Raw genomic sequence first — 909 nt, forward strand, 5'->3', positions numbered from 1 at the left:
TTCCAGTCCCCACCCCCTCTGCTCCTCCTCCCCCTTCCCTGCTTCCCTCTCCTTCCTCCTATGGTAAGCCAAATTTTCTCGAGTATCAGTCCTCGCCACCTCCAATCAAAATGACCCTCCCCTCTTCCCCTCCCCCCACATGCTTTTTTTTTTTGGAGAAAAAAATTAAGGTTCTTCGGCACTTGTGAAAGGAAACGGGGTGGTGTCCAACAAACTGAGAAATCCGTCCTCGTGATTTTTTTTTTTTAACGTCAGGTTAATATAGCGGGAAGTTCTCTTGCACAAGCCCCATTGAACGGAATGGAACTGAGGGAAAGCCTCCTGTATTCATTTCCGCAGGCAATGCTCAGGAGAAGTTCCAACAGCGTTGACCCCATTGTTATTGCTGGCCCCATAAACAATGAAGGTTGTACCTGGTCACCCTTGTTAGTGAGCCTTGCTCTGGAAAGGCCAAGAATATTATGTGGGTGGCAGATCCTTTCTTTCTCCACTACCCCTGTTTTCTGGTTACAGTTTACAATTTTTAAAAGCAACAGGCCCTGTTTCTATGCCTACATGCCAAGAAAAGGCATACTTGGTCATATCACACATATACATGGAGGGAAGTTGAATACAGCCTTAGGTAGGGGATATGAACAGATAAACTCTTCATCATGCTTTCTAAGACAATGCACTGTTAACACATTTTCTATACACAAACCAACAGGCTAATTGTGAGCACCACATTCACCATCCAAGGTCATCCAGACCATTTGTCTTCTCAAAGCAGCCTTTAGCACTATATCCTTTGCAGATATCGTTTTTGTTTTCCTGGTTGCAAAACAATTGTTAAAAGAGACCTATTTACCTCAAAGCCTTCTTGTTTAATGGTACAGAAGTTCAGCTGGGACAAATTCCTGGGGTTCATCA

Source organism: Paroedura picta, chromosome 1 (assembly GCF_049243985.1).
Source record: "Paroedura picta isolate Pp20150507F chromosome 1, Ppicta_v3.0, whole genome shotgun sequence".
Taxonomy (NCBI): domain Eukaryota; kingdom Metazoa; phylum Chordata; class Lepidosauria; order Squamata; family Gekkonidae; genus Paroedura; species Paroedura picta.